The sequence below is a fragment of the Hippopotamus amphibius genome, chromosome 16, assembly GCF_030028045.1.
Source record: "Hippopotamus amphibius kiboko isolate mHipAmp2 chromosome 16, mHipAmp2.hap2, whole genome shotgun sequence".
Classification (NCBI taxonomy): domain Eukaryota; kingdom Metazoa; phylum Chordata; class Mammalia; order Artiodactyla; family Hippopotamidae; genus Hippopotamus; species Hippopotamus amphibius.
In genome coordinates, this window is record NC_080201.1 from 24,840,133 (window position 1) to 24,847,217 (window position 7,085).

Consider the following 7,085-nt stretch of genomic DNA (forward strand, 5'->3'; position numbering starts at 1 on the left):
TGATTGATTCTGTATTTGTGCTGGGTTTGTTTTTTTTTTAACTCACAGAAAAAAACCCATGAAATGTCCATAATTAACAGATGGAAACTGAGGTTCAGACATATTAGATAATTGGCTCAAGATTACAGAACCAGTAACTGAAAAGTTGGAATATTACTGCTAACAAGTCCTTATCCATATAGTTGCCAGCATCTTTATCTCCAAACATTAAAGCACAATACATTGAAGACAATTTAATTTGCTCAATACGTACTTGTTAACACAACTGACCACTGTATGGACTGAACATAATCAGAAGTATTACAGTTTTCCTATATACTACTACAGCAAAGTTTTAAAAATAATTCACAGTTCTCAAATGAGTTCCCCTTTTTTGAGCTAACCATACCCTATTCTTTGTCTGCATGAATTTTTTTTTTCTGCTGCTAAAGGTCTTATAAGATAAGCAAGTGACTCTTTACACAGCCTGACTTGCTTTCTGAAGAATGATCTCTCTGCCTTGAAAAGGACTTATAATCACTCCATTACCTTTCCTTAGATATGTTTTCTAGACTCCTTGGGGAGGCTTTGAAATTCTGACACTTCGTGTAAGTGCAGAGTGTTTGCCAAAAATATTCTTTGTTGGGGTGGCTGAGGACTTTTTTTATTTACTTATGGACACAGCATGGTTTATAGCCTCCCAGAGTGAGGAAATAGAAAAGGAAAATGGCAAAAACAAAATCGAAGCAGATAGTTGGTAAAATAACTTTTGTTTGTACCAAAGGAAATAGGGAAACTTTGAGAAAGGAAACTCCTTAAGAATTAAGCAAAGTGGCTTAAGGGGAAATGATATTTATTGAGTACCTATTGTGCTCAATAAACAACCACCAAACTTTGTATAAAGTGCCTATGTACATTTTATATCATGTCTTTGCAACAAATCATTGATGTGGATGTTATCCCCACAATATTTTTTTAAGATAGAAGCATTGATATTAAAAGTTTAATATCTTATTCAAAACCAACTGCCTAATAGCTCTTCATTTTGAAAAACACAAGCTTCCAGATTCAAGTACATCAATAAAAGTCAGGAGAATGCTAAAGGTAAATTTATAATACAGTTCACTTATGTGATTTACTCTTTCCCTCTTTTTTATTCAAATACTCAGTAGACATTTTTTCCCTTTACATCCTTCCTCCCCTAGTCATAGTACAGTCATACTATTTATAGGATTCTAGAGAAATAGGAAGCCATTTAAAAGCAATTCAGGTGAAATTTCCCTCTTGTTGATCAAATAATTATCATTTGCTTAATAATGACAAACTTTTCATTAAACCTCAATTTATCATGTATATCCTGCCAAAGTTCTCTAAAATGTAAGCTAAGGCCAAGATGGAGTAGCAGGTGCCGCATGTATCGTTTTACTAAGAACAATGACACAAACAGACAAAATCTATGAAATAACATTCTCCAACCTTGCACATTAGGTCACCCAGGACAGTGACACCTGAGAGAGGGAAACTCTGACTGCCCCCTGGTTGTTGCCCAGTGAGAGCTTCCAGACTGCAGCGCTGAGAGGGAAGACCCAGTCAGAGGCCAGCAATCTCACTGAACTGAGAGGATGGAGATGGGAGTTCGGGGAATGTGGTACAAAGCCTAAAATTAAGATTCAATATTATGTGCCACCTTCACACCTGGTAAATCCAAAAGGGCCTCAAATGGTATAACCACAAGTTCCCCACCCAACTCTGCTCTGGCAGGTGAGGTCCCCTAGCCAAACAAACTTCCTTATTAGAGAGACCAGGCACAGTTCTTGCTTATCTTTGAGTAGTGGTTTTAGTTTCCTGACAGCCTATGGAATTATTAAACAAGCCAATTACAGCCTCCCACAAGAACTGAGATCTCCACAACCTGTCTCCTACAACCTCTATTTGTTCACTCTGTCCCTGAGTGCCACCTCTATATGGTCCATGCGGTGTGCTGTGTCCTCCTCCCCTAGGCTGTGATTGTATGTGACTAATAATATATGTGACTATGGTCAATCTCATTTACCCAGTGTTGGGTGACATGCGTTTGGTTGCTTCCATAATTCTAGGGTGGAAATCCCTGCTTTATCAATGGGGTAATTAGGAGGTGATTAAAAGAAGCAAACCAAGATATGAAAGGTTTACAGGTCAAAATATTGGAGAGACAGGATCTGCACAGAAATAAAACAAAGTTCAGCAAAGCATTTCCTCAAATCTTCATCTCATGATTGACAAACATATGTGTAAGAGAAATGAATGAGGGCAGGGGAAGTATCATGCAATCAGAAAGGAAAAAAATACCTCTTAATTCACAGCAAATCAAATAGAGTACTTGGAAAACTCAGCAGCATCTCAGTAGTGGGGCAAATCAGATATAGGTTAGTCTAACCTAATGCTACTTAACATAGCTTAGAAGCAAACTCACAAGGATTTCTCTCTTTATGAGTAACATAACTGTGTTCCAGAATGAAGCTCAAGAATATTTACAGACAAACAGAAATATTCAGCAGCAACAAAGTTAAAGTCACAATGTCTGGCATTCTGTCAAAAACTACGATGTAAGCAAAGAATCAGGAAGGTATGACCCATGAGGAGGAGAAAAATCAATCAATAGAAGATTGAGAAATGACCCAGATAACAGAATTATCAAACAAGGACATTAAAACTGTTACTATTATATTTCTATACTCCAAGATGAAAGTGGAAATATTAGACATGTTAAGCAGAGAAGTGAATGATACAAAAAATAAACTGATCTTCTAGATGTGAAAACTACAACATCTGACATGAAACACACTCGTTTGGATTGAGAACAGAGGAGCTGCTTCAGAAGAAAAGACTGGCGGGACTTCCCTGGTGGTCCAATGGGTAAGACTTTGTGCTCCCAATGCAAGGCGCCTGGGTTCCACCCCTAGTCAGGGAACTAGATCCCGCATGCATGCCACAACTAAGAAGTCCGCATGCTGCAACTGAAAAAAAAAAAAAAAGATCTCGCATGCCGCAATGAATATCCCACGTGCCACAACTAACACCCAGAGCAGCCTAAGTAAATAAATAAATACTCCAAAAAAAAAAAAAAAGAAGAAGAAGAAAAGACTGGTGAACTTGAATACACAGCAACAGAATCTACCCAAAATGAAAAACAGAGAGTATGAAGACTTTGAAAAAAGTGAATGTATCATCAGTGAGCTGGGGGACAACCTTGAGTGGGCTGAAGTCAAAGAAAAACAACTTAGGGCAGGCGGTAGAAGAAAAAAAATATCTGAGGAAATAATAGCTGAAACTTTTCCAGTTTGCTGAAAATTATAATTCCACAGATCCAAGAAGCTCAACAAGTCCCAAGTACAGAAAACATGAGGAAAAAATACAAAAGCACATCTCAAACAAATTGCTTAAAAACAGTAATAAAGAAAGTCTTAAAAACAGTAATAAAGAAAGTCTTAAAAACAGCTGAAGAAAAGAGGTATGTTTTGAATCAGAGAATGAAGATAAGAATGATAGATTTTTCATCAGAAACAATGCAAGTCAGAGGAAAGTGGAGCAATTACTCAATTAAAACATTATCAACCTAGAATTGACAACAAAGTAAAATAAGCCTTCAAAAATGAAGATGAGGGACTTCCCTGGTGGTGCAGTGGTAAAGAATCCACTTACCAATACAGGGGACCCAGGTTCGATCCCTGGGCCAGGAAGATCCCACATGCCGCAGAAAAACTAGGCCTGTGCACCACAACTACCGAACCTGTGCTCTAGAACCCGTGAGCCACAACTACTGAGCCCACGTGCCTAGAACCCGTGCTCTGCAAGAAAAGAAGCCACCACAATGAGAAGCCCACTCATGCAATGAACAGTAGCTCCCACTGGTCACAACTAGAGACAGCCCACATGCAGCAACGAAGATCCAAAGCAGCCAAAACCAAATAAATAAAATAATCAAAAAAAAATTAAGATGAACTATTTTCTTAGAAATCTAAGCCTAAAAGAATTCACCACCAGCAGATCTATGCTGCAAGAAATGCTAAAAGGTCCTTCATGCAGAAGGAAAATAATACCAGATGGAAATAGGTATCTACATAAAGCAATTAAGGACACTAGACATTATAAATATGTAATTATAACATACATTTTCTCCTTTTAAATCTCTATAAAATTAATTGAATGTATGAAGTAAAAAGTAATGTATTGGGAGGTTTATAATATATTTAGAAGTCAAACATATGACAACAATATTACAAAGGCCACTAAAGAGGGCAATAGAAGTATACCGCAGCAAGGTCTTATGCTAACATGAAGTCACATAATAATACTTAAGTTATAAGTTAAAGACACACAAGAAATGATGGAGACTTAGAAGGACACAAGAGCAAACTTATGGGGCTCCCATTCTGGGAAAATCTGAGCATCAAAATAAACCATGATTATATTAGATTATAATCTATTGAATAAATTAGGACTCTATGAGTCTGTATAGATACAATAAATAAACAAAAAATAAATAATTGAGGAAGAGGAGAAAGCTCTAAATTTCATATCTTCCTGATGTATAAGGTAGCCTTTTTCATCAGTCATACTCATAGATAGTATTCTGTAGACCCAGTCTAATTCCACTATTATAAATTGGTAAACCAGTTCAAAAAAAATGAAAGCCTCCTTAAACTGTACAGACAGCATACTTGATTGAAGGCATGAAATAAAACCTCATTTATCTATACTTGGAATTTTTCTTGCATTGCTTTTATTGATTTAGAAACACAATTTGATTTTTCATTTGCTTATACATTTCTTATCTAAATCTTGTAATCTTCATGAAAATGTCTGTTTTCATGATATGCCTACTCCACCTTTTAAATCCAAGAAAAAAAAGCATATGATTTTAATAGACACTCAATTGATTTTCTAAACTTTTTAAATGGAACTATGTGCTCAATGGTACTACTAAAGTTGATCTATTGGGGTTTTTTTTAAATCCAGAAATAACTGCTTATGTGTGAAACCACCATATATGTTCTCTCTCTCTCTACCTCACAATTGACAGAGATTGTGTTTATTGTTACAAAATAAGATAAAATGACTACTCTCTCATGACTAGCTAAGGAAGTAAGATAAGCCTTTTTAGACTCTCTTTTTCTTTATATCTGATATCCCAAATATCTGCAAAAAATGGCAATTCCGGTAAAATATAACAAAACTTTGGACAATAGAGCCTTATCATATAGGTACACATAATAAGCCTCAGATATGCATGCTCTGGAAAACAGAAAGAAAAACTCTATCTCAGGTAGAAAGTGACAGAAGAAGAATTCTTTCTCCTTCCTTCCTTCTTTACATCCTATTTATTGAGCGTCAAATACATGCCAGTCTCTGCTCCAGGTTCAAAATACAAATTCCTTACAGTCAAGCTTCATATGCTGACCACCACTGTCTCACCTTTAAAAAATTCCAATGATGTTTTATTGCCTGAATTAAAGATATGTTATCTTTCTCAAAATAAAACCGTAAAAATTGCCTAAGTGTACTCTAGGTATGGAGACTAATAATAAATAATAGTATTGTTAAAATAATTAAGAATGACTTTTGATAGAGGTTTTAATAAATACAGTTTCTGGGACTTATTTACAGACAGTTATTAGACATAACTTTGAAAATTATCTTCAGATAATAAAAAACTCGATGAGATTCTTAGAAAGGATTTGCAGTAATCTTCATTCCCATAGGAAAAGAAATTACCTGGTTTTCTCCCCAGATATATTTTCAGATGAAATTACATAGGATAAAGACATATTGTCTGAACCAAGAAACTGAGCATTTTCAAGTTTAAAATTCATTATAGACAGCTGTCAAAAAACTCTGTAACTGTATGATAGATAAAGGGGAAAAGGATATTTATATTCCTTTAGTTCGATTTTTGACTGTAAAATCATTCAATATCTCCTCCCTCAACAGCAACAACAAAAATGTATATCTACATTCTCAGTGTTTTAAGGTGTTTTTTTAACAGACTGAATGAACAAGACAGTTAACTTAGTCACAATAGTCAATAAAATCCTAGAAAAAGTATATTGAATTGTTCCAGAGGAAAACATCTTTGACCTTCTGATAAACCTCACCTTGCCCCTGAAAATATAAGCCTTCTAAGCCAAAAGTATTATTTGATTTGGTTATCTAGAAAATATGTTATCAAAATATTAACATTACAATTAAAATAACAACCACCAAAAAATAATCCAAAAACCTCATGCTGGTCTCCAGGATGATTTCAAAAAGGAGTAAAGTTAAAAATAAAGGATCAAACAAATAAAAGGAAGAGTGTTTAAATGTCACCCTCCATAGAATAAATGAAGATGTATAAAAGAGATTAGAAAATCAAAATTTAAAAAGGTACTTGTCCTTTTTTTAAAATACTAACACGGAAAATTTCCAAGTTGTGAATAGTTTGCTAGTTTCTGGGGCCTAGTAAATTCTTTATTTTGTTAATAGTAGCATACATTTCTAAAACCCTCATGTGTTTAGAGACCTGAATTAACAAGAAGGCTACTATGATGATGATATGCCTACATTACAATTTGATATATCCAGAGAGTGAAGCCCCAAATCTAGCCTTTCCAGCCAACAGAACAATGGAAGGGGGGAAGGGAGAAGACAGATGGACCCCCAGGGCAGAACAGATGAGAAACATACTTTATTTAAACACAGAATTGTAGAAGGATAACATTGGCATGATATAGTTCTAAGACTGTGCTTTCAATAATGAAAATGAAATCATCCAGATCAACTATTTATAAGTGTGATTATCAAAGTAGCATGTCACGGAGCACTGGTTAGACTGTATGGACTAAATACCTGAACGTGGAAATTAATGTATACATGTATGTATGTGTTCAGCATGGGGTGAGGAGTTAGGTAAGACATCTAAATTTGAGTAGTTACTGATTAAACTTAAATAGAAAATTCTCAGAAATAACCCTGTCCAGGTCCTAGAATGAATAAATTGTATCTATTCTAGTCTGGTCTTTCTTCTTTTCAATGTGTCCCAAAGTACTGTGCTGCCCTTGGTGTGCCCTACAACTATTTTCTTTCAT